The sequence below is a fragment of the Leuresthes tenuis genome, unplaced genomic scaffold, assembly GCF_036924035.1.
Source record: "Leuresthes tenuis unplaced genomic scaffold, fLeuTen1.0.hap1 SCAF_18, whole genome shotgun sequence".
In the NCBI taxonomy this organism is placed as follows: Eukaryota; Metazoa; Chordata; class Actinopteri; order Atheriniformes; family Atherinopsidae; genus Leuresthes; species Leuresthes tenuis.
The window spans coordinates 3,947,690-3,962,235 of NW_027325372.1; the positions used below are offsets into that span (position 1 = coordinate 3,947,690).

A 14,546-nucleotide genomic window follows, 5' to 3' on the forward strand; every position below is an offset into this window, starting at 1 on the left:
GAGTGTTTTTGTCTCGATGCCTTAAAACGATAAGTATGCTCCATATCTGCTTATTAGTATTGGTGCAACAATGTGTGTGTGTGTGTGTGCTGTGAAGCTGTACCTGTGTGTGGGAGTAGACTGCAGCAAACAAACAAAAAAAAGGCAAGAAAACAGCAGAGTTGTGGCCCAGGGTCTTTAACATTGAAATGGAAAGCAGCAGCAGCAGAAGCACAGAGGTAATCATGAACCGCTCCCTTGCCAAGCTTCTGCTACAGGTACCAACGAGCATCCGACCCGGCTATTCAGTGCAAGAATGACTGTGTGCATGAGTCCAATGCTGAATGTGCGTGTAGCAAAAGAGCGTTTGTGCATGTAGATCACAGGAGGGCAGTAGAAATGTACTGCCTGGGATGCTTGTGGTGTGTCTTTATGTGTGAGGTGAACTCTTACATGTAAGTCCGCCGGAAGCCAAACAGCTGAGCAAGTTCAGCTTTGGAGAGCAGATCCAGAAAACCACTGAAAAGAGTGAAATGAATGAATGGAAAGCAGCCCGGGGCGGTGGGAACAGTACGTCACGAGCATAGGGGTTAGCGTGTGCTCATTTGTGCTTTCAACAGTCACCCACATGCTGCCTCACCCTGATTGGAACCAGTGCCTTGGCTTGGCTCAGCTCTATCAATGAGCTCACTGAGCTTCCTGAGAATCTGCGTCAGCCACATAGGCCCCAAATGTGAAATATTCAGGCACAGACTGTTGTGAAACAGGTATCTGTCTTTAAAATATTTACAGCATATACTGCTCACTCAACCAACTCGGTCCCAAAGAGCCGAATCCAACTCAACTGGCTGCTTATCAAAAGGCTGGAAAAAGATGCATCCAGTATATTTCAAAGTAAAGACCTGGTTTGGTTAATGGAAACCCTTTTATCAGGAAAAGGGTGGAACGCTCTCTCTGGGCTGGGGAGGAGATCCTTCCCCAAGTGGAAGAGTATCTCAGGTCCTGTTCATGAGTGAACCGGAGATTTACAGGAGGATCGGTGCGGCGTCAGCGGTGATGGGGGCTCTGCATCGGCCTGTTGTGGTGAAGAAGGAGCTGAGCCAGAAGGCGAAGCTCTCGATTTACGTTCCTACCCTCACCTGTGGTCACGAGCTGTGGGTCTGGGCTCTCCCTTACAGATAGGGTGAGAAGCTCGGTCATCTGGGAGGGGCTCGGAGTATAACCCTGCTCCAGATGAGACGGCTCGGGCATCTGGTTAGGATGCCTCCTGGATGCCTCCCTGGTGAGGTGTTCAGGGCCCGTCCCACTGGGAGGAGACCCCGGGGAAGACCCAGGACACGTTGGAGAGACTTTGTCTCTCGGCTGGCCTGGGAACGCCTCGGGGTCCCCCTGGAAGAGCTGGAGGAACTGGCCGGGGACAGGAAGGTCTGGGTTTCTCTGCTCAGGCTGCTGCCCCCCCGACCCCCGGAGAAGCAGCAGATTATGGATGGATGGATGTTATTATAAGAAGAAAGCTGATATGGGGACTGGATAGTGTAGTGGTTTGATTGCCACCTTCCATGTGGGAGACTAGAGTTCAAATCCCCTGCATGAAAGGTATTACCTCCAGTAGGGGTCCTTAGGCAAGACCCCCTTACCCTACATGCCTACCTGTAAGTCGCTTTGGATAAAAGCGTCTGATAAATGCATAAACATTAACATTAACATGATATCAAACTAACCAGCCAGAGTCATGCAGTAACCTGAACAGAAGTTGATTACTGCACTGGAAAGATGGTTAAAATCTCTTGTTACTGATATTAATCACATCACAAAAACGGTAAAATGTCCCGTTTGAGTTGGACCAGATGAAGGAAGATGCATTCTAACTTAAGTGGATCTACTTTGCTCTCTAACAGTCACCTCTCTCTCTCTTCTAATCTATAACTTAGCCACCGTTACTACACTTTACGGCGTGTCTTTAATGAACACAAATGCCACCGTGTATTCTACAGGAGAAGTTGTTTTACGTGCGACTTCTCATGAAAGAAACCCTGTTTTCTCGAGGTAATGCAGCGTATAACTGTAATGCTGTGCCTCCAGAACAACAACTGTATTAAAGGAGAAAACGGCACCACTGCTGATCACTACTGACTGAAAATAAAACAGCAGCTTTTGGCTTCCTTCCCAGGAAATAATCTACAAGACTCTGTAGAAATAACCTCCATTCATTCTGTGGAACCAGCACTCTCCACATTCCAACATTTTTACCTTTTGAACTCTATTTTTGTTCACTTTCAGTTAATCAAAGGTCTAATTTCCTCTGTTAATTCTGCTAATTTGATCCTGTAACACACAGACGCTTTTCTAAATGTACAGCTCTTGTATTTCAAGCTTATTAAAGGCCTAATCCTAATTAGGTGTAATTTTTGTACCTACCACACAGAACAAGAAATTCACCCAGTCCATTTCAATTAGCTCTTATGCAGGGAACTCATGTTTGGTGCTAACTGGTGTTAGCATGAAACTCCATACTTTTTCAGAGTATAATGAGGAATAAGTGACATCCCATTCTTAATCCATAGGGTTTAATATGACGTCGGCCCACCGTTTGCAGCTAGAACAGCTTCAACTCTTCAGGGCAAGCTTTCCATAAGGTTTAGGTCTGTATTTATGGGAGTTTTTGACCATTCTTCCAGAAGTCTGGCTCTCAGTCTCCGCTCTAATTCATCCTAAAGGTGTTTTATCAGGCTGAGGTCAGGCCAGTCTGGTTCTTCCACACCAAACTGGCTCATCCATGTCTTTATGGACCTTGCTTTGTGCTCTGGTGCTCATGTTGGAGCAGGAAGGGTCCATCCCCAAACTGTTTCCACAGAGTTGGGAGCATGAAATGGTCCAAAATCTCTTGGTATCTGAAGCATTCAGAGTTCCTTTCACTGGAACTAAGGGGGCAAGCCCAGCTCCTGAAGAACAACCCCACACCATAATCCCCCCTCCACCAAACTTTACACTCGGCACAATGCAGTCTGACAAGTACCGTTCCCCTGGCAACCGCCAAACCCAGACTCCTCCATCAGGTTTCCAGACGGAGAAGCGTGATTGGTCCCTCCAGAGAACGCGTCTCCACTGCTCTGGAGTCCAGTGGCGGCAGCTTTACACCACTGCATCCGACGCTTTGCACTGCACTTGGTGACGTATGGCTTGGATGCAGTTGCCATGGAAACCCATTCCACGAAGCTCTCTACGCACTGTTCTTGAGCTGATCTGAAGGCCACATTAAGTTTAAGGTCTGTAGCGACTGACTCTGCAGAAAGTTGGCGACCTCTGACCCTGCTCTGTCAGTTTATGTGGCCGAACACTTCATGGCTGAGCTGCTGTCGCTCGTGTTCGTGTGGTCCAATTACAGTCTGCTCTAATAATAATATTAATAGGAGTTCTCCTACTTTCAGTAAAGTTATTCCTATTTTCCATCAAACCACACCAACAAATTGTATTTAAAAGTTTACTTTAGAGACAAAGTAAGAATAAATGTATTTTAATTGCTGACATGTCAGATAGTCAGACAGCCTCCGCCTCGCGTTGGGGGTAATTAGATTTCCTCTTTTTAACTGTTGTGATATCCAGCACTTAAAAGAAAAAATGCTCTATATTTAAACCCCTGAGAAAAAGCTGGAATCTGTATATTCTGTGCGATTATAGAAGGTTTAAAAAGGGAAAAGAAAGGAGAGAGGGTTTTATTCTGATTAACAGACACTAGCTGAGCACATCAGCTCAACTCTGAATGTTTGGTGGGAAATCTGCACTTCGTGGCTGAGCAACACACTCAAATATCAAAACAATGCTGCGATTTCAATGCCCGATAAAGCTGTTGAACAACAAAACGCCGCGGCTCAGTTAATACAAGCCCAGAGTGCTGCCTTTGAAAACCGCGTCACTCACACAATGAGCTCTCATCACAAACCACCAGCGCATGTTTCCATTTCCCTTTAAAACCCATCATTTGACTGGACAGCGATCCTGCGGCGGGGCACGTGGGGAAATAGACTGAAGTTGCTGCTGCTGTGCACCCGGTGATACCAGGGTGAGATTTAAACCTCCCCAACCTTAAATCTTGCTTACAGAAGACTTCCCACCCCCCTCAGATGTGTATACGTGTGCTTGTGTATTCCCTCCAGGTCTCTGTGTGCGATAAGCTGCAGCCTGCAGGCCCTCTGCTCGCCTCTTATCTCCCTGACAGACGTTACCCCTGCGCAGCCACGGCCCCGGCGGTCACACCGAGGGGGCCGACGGCAGAGCTCTCACCGTGACTCCTGGAGGTTTCAATCAGATCCACTCGGCTTTGTTTCCGGCTGTCAGAGAGAAATATATTTCTATACATAGACAGAGCCGCTGACCTCTCTCCTCTTATTTTTGAGGGATTGAGTTCACTGGAAAATCTGCGAGTTTCCTCGATGAAGACCAAGATTTTGAGTAGTGAGAATAAAACAAACGAGAGGAGTTCAGCAACCAACCATAAAAATAGTATCAGTTCTCATCAAGATCCAGAAACTGAAGGTCAAACCCTCGTTTCTAAATCAAACTAATCTAATTCTGACGATCACAATCACATATTTCTCACATAACACCGGCTCCTGGTTGCTTCTCTCTTTATTCTGCTCCTGCAGATGAGCAACGACTCAGCCCAGGAAATAAGTCCCTTTAAAAGTCTTAATCTTCAGTTTTTCCACTCCTGCTTCTGCTCCGTCTGATCACATTTTGGTCTACTTTTCAGTCGCCAAATTACATTCTTAAAGTCCCACCTCTGCAGTTATTAATCCTCTAAAAAGTAATCTGTGTTTCTAAGAATTGTATATTTAAAAGTTTTGCAGCCTAAAAAAGCTTGGATATGATTCGAATACATGGTTCATCAGTCAAAATTACCACGAAGATCGACTCATATGAGCATTTCCACAGAACAGCATTCCAGGGTCATTCTCAAAATAGGCCACAGAGTCCTCTCAAGGAGGCGGCTGGAGACATTATATGCAGCACAGGATGCAGGTTCAACACTCAGATAACACAACACCTCTCTCCTAAAACACTTCCTGGTTGGGGTTTGGTTAAAACATCACTTCCCAGTGAGCACCAGCCGTAGCCTCCATTTAGTCCCGTTTATATCCGTCTAAACTCATTATGACATCATTCATATGTCACACAAACAACTGAAGTTTAGATATCATGTTAAAATCATCGAGAGCAACATTTACCTTTGGTTAAAAAGTGTTTGAGTCGTGCTCCGAACGTCTAAGAATTATCTTCTTCTTCTCCCTTTCTCAGGGGTCGCCACAGCGAGTCGATCTCGCATCATTGATTTGGCACATTTTGCACGCCGGATGCCCTTCCTGACGCAACCCTCAACATTTATCCGATCTGTGACCAGAACTAGAAATACACTGGCTGATGGTTTAGGAATTACAGCTTTATGTTTCTGTTCATGCATTCAGCAGACGACTTTAATCCAGAGCGACTTACAAATGAGGATATAACATTACAGCTAGCATCAAAGCTAACAATAAGCTAACAATAAGCTAACATTAAGCTACGTAGAAGGAAACCACCAGTCAGGCTCTGTCAGAGGTGACGGTGCAGAGATGGAGTGCAGGCATAGAGGGAAGTACAGGGCAGGAGATGCTCTCTGAAGAGCTGGGTCTTCATTGAAGTTAGGCAGGGACGCCCCTGTTCTGGTAGCGCTCGGTAGGTCATTCCACCACCGTGGAAGGACACATGAAAAGAGTCTGATTGTGTTGAGCGTGGTGTAGGAGCTGCTAGACGACTGGAGTGACCGAGTCATTCAAGTAGATGGGAGCCGTTCCATTAAGCACTTGTAGGCCAACATCAGTGACTTGAATCTGATGCGGGCGGCTAAGGGCAGCCAGTGGAGCTCAATGAACAGAAGGGTGACGTGTTCTTTTAGGCTGATCGAAGACCAGACGCTTCGACTTATTTTGGACCATCTGCAGAGGTTTCACAGCACAGGCTGGGAGACCAGTTAGGAGAGTGCTGCAGTAGTCAATGACCATAGCCTGCACCAGGAGCTGGGTGGCGTGTTGGGTTAGCTTTAGCATTTCCACAGAGTGTTTACCAGAATTAGTAACGACACAGTCATCCCTTCTGCAGATATGTGACTGTTCAGTCACTGAGAATGTGGTTATTTAATTTGTCGCATAAATTATGAATAAGTGACGATACAGACAGCTGTTTAAAACATAAATGTGAACATTTTTTATTATTTGGCATGATTTACAAATAACAATGTCAACTGTTCCACTGATAAAACACACTTTATACAGCACCGGTGCCAGGTTTACCTACATGTCCATGCGGGTTGCAAAAAGCACTACAAACAGAAACTCTGGACTTTATATTCTGGACTGTAGAATATGTTCATATTGCCACATGAAATCTCAGCTAAATGTCAGAATCATCTGCAGAACTTTCACTTTTACACCAGATTCAACCCACATTTAGACCAGATGGCTACTCTTTCCTGTCTCCAACATGCTATTCAATGGCTAACTCTAATATTGTGCTAATTCATAGCATTGCTGTACGTGTTCGACTCAGAGAGCGATCCTCAAAAACAGGAAGTTAAATCATACAAGAACGCATGTAATTAAGTATCAGGTGATGGTGCAGTCACTCCCTATGGCTTTCACCAATATGAAATCAACTGTTTTGAACAATATGAGAGAACTGATCATATTATTAGCTTGTAAAGTGATGCTAATATCCGCTAAATCTTTGCTGCTCCTTTAAAGGCTCAGGTGCCAAGCTGCTGCTCGTCCACTCCCTGGAGTCTGAAGCCAAAGAGGCCGCAGCCTAGTAAACCAGAAGCTTGTGAAAGGGTGCGGGACCAGGAACGGCTGGTATAAATTGGGCTAACAGGGCTCCCTACATTATTCAATAAATATTAGAATATAATATATAAATAATTCAATAAAAACTTTAAACAAATTGTTTTTTAATTTTTGATCAGAGGCGGAGCAAAATCTGAACTGAAACCCATGAAACCGGTGAAAACGGGCTAATTATCTACAGCCCAAGCGAAGCAACTCGGTTACACTCTACTTTTCTTCGACATTTGAGTGACAGGTTGTAAGTCCCGCCCCCTCCATTTGCGGCTTATTTGGGCTAAATCTGTACAGCCCAAAGCCAGCAGATTTGGGCCAATCACACGCGACTCTACTTGATTGTGTGTGTCGGGCGAAACTTTGACAATGGCAGGCATCGGCATTAACGAAGTGGATTATTTACTTTCGAATCCGTTTTCTTCAATGTCCTCAGGTGAAAAAAGTAGGGGCACATCATCCAAAGGATCCAAATTACACAGAAAGAAAAGCGCCAAAATCGTAGCTTTTGTGTAACTTGGTTAGAGAGAAAGGACTGGCTAACGGCTAATGTTAGAAAGGCTAACGGCTAACGTTAGAAAGGCTAACGTTAGAAAGGCTAACGGTTAGCCTCTTGAAGCTTCTCTTCAAATAAGGTAAGTGACAACTAGAAAACACTTTTTTTTTTTTAAAAGACGCACTGGTTTGTAGACCTGCTTGGTTAATTCTGGTAATTCTGTTTTTGGGTGAAATTTGCAAACACCAGGTATGAAAACTTACAGAATCAAGACCAAAACACACCAAGGAGCTTCTCCTCCCAGCTTCTGCCAACTTCTCCCCATGGCTTATGCTAGCATCTCGATTCGGTGGCTCCTCACAGCATTAGATGTAAAAACCGGCTCCTCCGATGTGCCACGTGGAACAGACTGTCTGACCTCGCCTTTCAGACATCCTCAGCCACAGAAAACATCTCATGGATGCGTTAACAAGGGAAAAAGAACTTGACTTTAATCTTGTGTAAAGCCTTTTATATCTTGCTTTAAAAAGAACCGCAGAGCTGAAGATTAAAGATGAAGTTCGCTGCCCGATTCTCCCTGTGTGTGTCGTACTCCAACGTCTTATTTTACCCAGAATTGTGAAAATACTCGACAAGTCTTGACTAAAATGGTTTTTCCTGGTGTCCTTGTTTGCTCACACACACACACATCATGCTGTGCTGCAGTCACACTCTGGCAGCATCGTTTATTTTAGCAGAAACACCACTCAGAACCCAACAGCTGCGATATATCAGACAGACCAGTCGAATACAGGCAGCGATAGTAATGAGATGACAACAAAGAAATGGCACAGCTTCTAAAATTTGTTCAACTGTTTGAATAAATGAATAACACCGTACTAATAGATCCGATGGGAACATCTCCTTGGAGACAGAAAAGTGAGCAAACAAACCATTTCATCTTACATAGGACTGAAACTCTTCCACTATAAATATCAGAAAGCCTGAATTAGAGTTAAGCTCAAGTCTACACGTTACTGTTCATGCATCTACGTGACGTTCAGCAGGACAGCATGTCATTCCTCCAGTTTTATCCCAGAGTGGAGGAAACTGGATCGGCTCGATTGCTACGTGGAGATTAGATGAGAAGTCTAAATAGCCGGCAATTTACCGACTGTTAACAAGAGCAACATTCATACAGGAAGCCACAAAATGCTGCAGACACAGTAATTAGCTATGGCTTCTGTATTTACGTGTGTGTGTGAGAGGATTCGTACTTAATGTGTTTTTTTTGACTGTGCTTGTTGGTTTTAGGCTGAAGCTGTGCAGCTGAGCACACCTACTTCAGTTTGGGGAGTTTTAGCACCGCAGCGGAGTCGTGTGACAACACCTTATCAGGTTTCCTTTGCCCTCTATGAACTCTTGAAGATATCACCGTGGACACTGCTCATGCTCGCGTTTTTAAGTCAAAGCGATGGAATGTGAACACTGGAGTGCAGAATACTTCCTGAGACTCCAGGAGTCTTTGCTACAGTGTGTATCTGCGTGCTTCAGCAGGCCTGTACCGAGGTTAGCTGGGGCTTTACGGCAGAGTGAGTCGGAGCCAGAATCTTCCCCCCATGGCTACATCATCTGATTATCTTATGCACAGCGCTGCATGGTTCAGTTTGTCTGGGTGTGCATGTGCGAAACACTGAGTGTGTCTTCAAAGTGAGGACGTGTCTTTCCAGCGGACGGCTATCTCACTCGCTGCAGGCCATCCAGGAAACGCTTCTCCACTGGTCCATCTCGATGTGACTGTGTGTTTGAACATGTAAATGTGTGTGTGTTTGAACAGCCACACAGCCCCCAGCCCAGCGCCAGCTGGACTCCCCATGAAAGGACTTTTCTTGTGCAAAGGGGTGAAGTGATGGGCAGAGAGGTAAAGGACAGGGGGGGGTCACAGCATCCTTCAAGCTCATTCCTACAAACTAAACCAGGGTCATCTGTTTTCAGAGGCTCTTACTTCCACTCCTCTCCTGTCTCTACCTCCCCATCTCTCTCTGCCTTTCCACCCCCGTCTCCTTCCGAGCGCTGGCCTTTATCTTGGTTTCAGCCCCTCTGCAATCTCTGTCTCTATTCCGCTGCCCCCCCCCCCGCCCATCCTCCACTCCAATCATTTTTTTCTGCCAACATCCTCTCCCACTCTCTGTGCACAGTGCCCTGGGCAGATCCAGCTGGCGCCGTGGTAACCAAGCAAGCCATGCATAGCTGGCATCATGCATGTGTTGACGGATGGGGTCCAGGGTGGGGCTGTGGGATATCTGTCTGGAGAGGAAGGGGGGGTGCTGTGTACATTTCACTCCTGTCAGAAAAACACAAAAGTCTCCAGACGAATTACAGAAATGTTTACTCCTGTGAGCTCAGGATAGACGAGAAAGAAATGAACTGAGAGTGATTAGGCCATAAAAGCTCTTCATTCAGCCCTTTTCTTCCTTCCTCTTTGTCACTGTTCCTCACTACTTTCCTTTTCCCGTGAATCCCCACACCACCTCCTCATGTGGCTCTGGCTGTGGGGGAATCAGGACTCGTGATGGCTGCTTGAAGACAGCAGAAACACCAGACAGCACGGCAATTTCATCTGCCATGTAACAGCAGAGAGAGGAGCGTTCTCAGCAGGGAAATCAGCTGAACGTGTTGGGCCTGTGTACAGTGCTGAGGTATTAACTGCTTCATTACTGAGAGACGGAGCCTTCTCTGCCTGACAGTTTAGATCTCATGCTGAGAGACTGCAACACTTAGTGGCAAGTGGTGGATTCGTAATGGTAAAGCAGAGGGTAAACGAACAAAAGCTGGATCAAAACAAGCTTAATTTTTTCCCTTTTGAATGGATGGTGATTTAAGATGAGCCATTAGGCTAAGAAACCTCCCATAAAAGCCTTCTTTCCAAGACTCCTATGTTAGCTGCACTCAAGAATAAAAAGTGCAACCTTAAGTCACAATAAACTAATCTCAAATTCTTTATATAGCACAGTTTAGCGTCACTGAAACCTGCTTTTATTCATCTGGCTGCAGCCTCTGCAGCAGCAGATAACTGCACTGACCTTTACAACAGGCAACTTTCTTTGTAGAGGGGTCAATTGTAATGATTTCCTTCCCCAACCAAAGCTGTGTCTTGTGCTGAAGTAATTGGTTCAATACATGCGGCGGTGCTGCAGAAGACTTCTGAGGGAACGCCATCGAAAAAGGCTGCCGCGTCGATACTCACAGTGCTGGGAGGACACTGGGGTGAACCGGCTGAATGAGATGCACAGATGTCCGTTAGCAGTGATGTACCAATAGATAGCTTCAACCGTGCCACCCAATAATAAACACCGATACTGTACCTTCAGAGTTTAGCACTTGGCGATCAAAAGATCAAATCTGGTGTTAAAGTACAGCAATAAATTCATACAAGAAGAAGAATATGAGCACACAAAGAAGAGAATATGTAGAATACATTAAATATAAGATTACTTTGAGATAAGATGAACTTTGAAGTTTGCAGAAATTCAAATATATTCAAACTTAAATCAAGTAAAATATGTAAAAACCTGCTGAACTTAGCTGCAGCATCAAAAATTAAGTGCAAAACATGGATTTACGCGGCCCATTTCACTTTAAATTAAATGTTAATTGACACTAAAGGATTCACAGTCAAGTTAAAAGTCAAAGCATAGTTCCCATGCATCCTCTGGAGTTATTTTATCCTTAAATCTATAACGATGAATAGAGGAAATGTTTTCATATCAATACATTTCTGTATTATTATTCTTTTTACTGACACCAGGGCACAGAATGAAGTGAGCAACTAAATAAAATGTGACGATAATTCGATTCCAAATCATTTCCTCCAGACTGTGAACCGTCTTGAGTTGAATATGAACAACAACAAACTTTATTCACACTTCTGACATTAAGGGAAAAATCACAACGAAGCCACCAGCAGACTTTAAGTAATTATGTTGCTCGTGTGCTAAAGGACCAATAAGGGATGAGGATGACGCCCCCCAGGCCATCATTTATATCCATCAGCAGCTGGGGGGGGGCAATAGTAGGGATGATGGCTAAAGTGACCCGTTCAATGGGTAAAATAACATGTAGCAAGTCAGTCACAATGATTTCATTTCATCACCAACACCGCATATAAGCACGAGATAGCAAGATAAAGATGTTCCCCTTTTAGCCACATACCAGCAGGTAATCAGTTCAGATACCTTTGAACATGGAGAGATATCTGCTTCACCTTTAATTAAGACCAGATACAAGTTGAAAACATTCGTAGTATTTATTTACAGCTATTTACTTTATATTAGCGTTGATTTTCCATTACGAATAGCTACAATTTCTGTTGTTAATCAAAGACTATTTACATAAAAAAAAGCAGAATAAAGCGTTGGCTGTTAGCCAAGTTTAACGCTCGTACCAGCTCCGTGAAAATCCTCAGTTATAGAATTTCCCTCCCTTGGTAGAAATTGGTTTTATATTTATATTTGGTCTGAGAGGTCCTGATTTATCCTCATTGCTACGCCCACTGAAGGGGATTTCATTCAATGAAACAACTGAATTACTCCGTACAAAAGGACTAGCATGTGGTGGCTACGCTAGCTATGCTAGCTATCTCCACGTTACGTATGACCAAAGCACGTTGGGGAACCCACAGAGACTGTATGGGAGCAGTTGGGCTGATTATTCAACCTGAAATCGCTCCAAAGGGGCGGCACCTCAGGGAGCACGGCCTTACGCTGACTGGACAGCGACATAAACTGTCCAGAACTGTCACAACCACCACCGCCTGATCGCCCTTATGGACAAACCGCCCCGCCTTTATCCCTTCATGGACAGCCCAAACTGAATGGATGATACCAGATAGATGGTTAGATATAAAGAAGGAACCTGAACTAACCAACTGCTGCAGAACGTGCTTCTTTGGCATCAGATGATACAAATTAAAATGTTCTGTAAAGGAGCTTAAAAAAAGCATGATTCATTTCTTCATTGTGTTAAGCGCTTTAATTAGTTACCCACATGACGGTGAATGTAAGAATTTCCACGAAGATGATCCATTCGTGTTGTGATTCACTACGAGTGGCATACTGGCCATCTGGAGCATTGGGAGTTCCCCCCCCCTCTGGGTTTCTTTTAGAATTGGACCGATGGAAAAGGAAAAAAATAATGATTTGGCTGCAAATCTGATGACTGGCCTGCAGGAGGGAGTTTGGTGCAATTTATTTTGAGGAAGATTCAGATTGCAGTCTTTGATTCACCTGCTTCCATGACAGGTTATTTATAGTGCATTTTTTATTCTTATATGTATCATTGTTGTCCTGATGTCTTCACATAACAGGGACTAGCACATGCACTGCACCGGCACAGCCTTTTTAAACATTTAGATTTTCTGTGGGAGCAGATATAAGCATGTAAACTTAATCCAACAGTCTTGTTTCAGTGTTTGTCCATGGAGAGTGAATCTCTAACACACTGATGTAGCTGCAAGAGCTGCATAAAACAAGTCATTCTCCTTATATGAGACATCAATGATTCAATGTTTTTGCCAACCCATAATATGGGTTTAAGATCACAGACTGGCTTTAATGAGCTGGTTTTACCCATTCATTCCCATCTCATTGTTGGCTTAAATCAACAATTCAAAGGCAGGTTAAAGGAGTGACACGTGGAATTAGAAGCTTCATAATAAATCAGCCAAGTTGTTGAACTGATTTACTGAAGAATCCTGCATCACTTTAAAGTAACAAAGAGACAAAACTTTCAATAAAGACATGATTAAGGGCGCAGCTGAGGAGGCTTGTGTTTAAACACATGTAACAGAGCAGATTACCACACTTCTATGCAAGGTTGCAGCAACTCTGCTTGTACTTTAGGGAAGTTATTTCAGAAAAAGGTGACAGTTTAAACATTCGGTGAAGTGTTCTGTCAGCCCACATCGTGTCTGCTTCAGTCTGGCACTCACCTTCTTTAACTTAGACTCACTATGTTATTTACACCCATCGAGATGTTTGCTTCTGCAGAACACAAGTCAACCACGAAACACCAAGAACACGTACAACACCGAGGAGGATGAATCACAAAGTCTGGCCTTGATCTCAGGTACTTAAAAAAAAAAAGTGAGTCCGCAAAGTGTTCCAAGTACAAGTGTGGAGGTTTTACATGACTTTGTGCAGGGTTTAGGTGAGCTAAGTGTTGCGTTTTAAGCGCCATGTGCATGTGTGTGTGTGTTAGATGGGGAAAGCATACCCTCCTTGATACTTTTGAGTCAGTCACAATGCTACGCTTCCAGCAAGAACAGTAGCAGCTTAGCCACTTCTGAACCTCCCACACTCCCCGCACACAGCCTGGCTACAAAGCATCTTTGTTTTCAGAGGACACAATTCAAATCTGCAGCTCAGATTTCCCACGGATTTTCTAAATGTAGCTTTCTCGCTGTCTTTTGGTTTTTTTTTTTTCTTTCAAATCATGTATTGTTGTGAAGCTCAACATGGTGATAAATCCAAGTAATTCCTCCAAAAATAAATAAAAAAAGGCACACAAGAGGGAAGGAGAGGATTTTCACCCATTGAACAAGTGATGTTGAGCGCAACACTGCGAACACAGAGGAGGAAAGTTTGCCGGCATGCACTGAAGCATCTTGGAAGGTGGAAGTGTTTGTGGATTTGTGTCCTTGTGGGCGCAGAGATCTACGATCAATGCATGAAAGCATCAAAGGGAGGAGGAAGAAAAAAACCTGACCAAACACCAGAGTGTGACACGTCAAAAGTCAAACCCCAGCAGGAAAAATGAAGTCATGATCGTCACCGCTTCACCCGACAGAAGAGGGGGAGAAAGGATGAAAGAAATGAGGAAGTGTTAGTAAAAATACTATAAAGAAAATAAAGAAAAGCAAACTGGCTCACACCAACTCGAACCCTTTGAAAGAATTTAGAAACACTCCAACAATCCCAACATCGACGTGTCCACCGCTGGGCCAACAGTCTAACGTGGGCCTGACTCAGGCACCGCCACTCGGGTTTAATTCAGGCCCAGCAGAGATACAGGTCTCTGGTTACTTAAAGCTTAATTTGAGGATCTGAAGTCACAAACATTGGCCCTTGGCCCCGCTGTGTGAGAAGAGTCACTTGAAAGCCTCCACCAGGCCCCGCTGAATGTCGGTCAGTAAGTATGAAAAACATCCAGTGGGAAGATTGAGAGAG

General features: G+C 44.4%; 1 protein-coding gene across 3 annotated transcripts in view; it reads right to left on the reverse strand.

Moving 5' to 3' along the window:
• The window catches only part of pvrl2l (PVR cell adhesion molecule related 2 like), a 361,767-nt gene that overhangs the window by 182,898 nt on the left and 164,323 nt on the right, over positions 1–14,546 (reverse strand). The window lies entirely within an intron of this gene.